Genomic DNA, 575 nt, shown 5'->3' on the forward strand with positions numbered 1-575 from the left:
TGGGAACTAATGGCCTGAAACAAGACCAGGGGTCCGCAGACTTGAGTATCTGCTGTTATACTTGTTATGTGTCCTCAGGCATATCGTATATCTTGCCTATACCTCAGTTTTTTCGTGGTGTGGGGAATTATCCCGTGAACCCTGGATTACAGCTATTCCCACAGGAATTGTGAAGATCAGTTCATTGTTCAACCATGACTTACTTTCGAAAAAACCTGTAGCCCCACTCACTGAAAAGCTGGTCTCAAGCTCACTAAAAGCAATCGAAGAGTCTCAGAGGCTGAACTGGGCTTTGAATCAAGCCACAGGAAAGGCAACTTGGCCTTCTCCAAGACTACAACTGAAAAGCAGGTGAACTGCACTCACTCGGTGAGTTCCCTGCTTCCCAGCTCCCTGCTACCAACCACACTATGAGATTACTACTGTTTACAATCCCACGATGAATCCCTGAGATTCCGAACTCTACAGATGCAGAGAGAGGCTCTGAAAATCCACGTAGAAGAGCGGGTGGTCTGTTTGCAGCCTTTAGAGGCGACCTTCTTGGCTGTTTTCTCAGCCACTGTGTTGGACAGCTA

This window comes from Aptenodytes forsteri, unplaced genomic scaffold (genome assembly GCF_000699145.1).
Source record: "Aptenodytes forsteri isolate BGI_AS27 unplaced genomic scaffold, ASM69914v1 Scaffold260, whole genome shotgun sequence".
In the NCBI taxonomy this organism is placed as follows: domain Eukaryota; kingdom Metazoa; phylum Chordata; class Aves; order Sphenisciformes; family Spheniscidae; genus Aptenodytes; species Aptenodytes forsteri.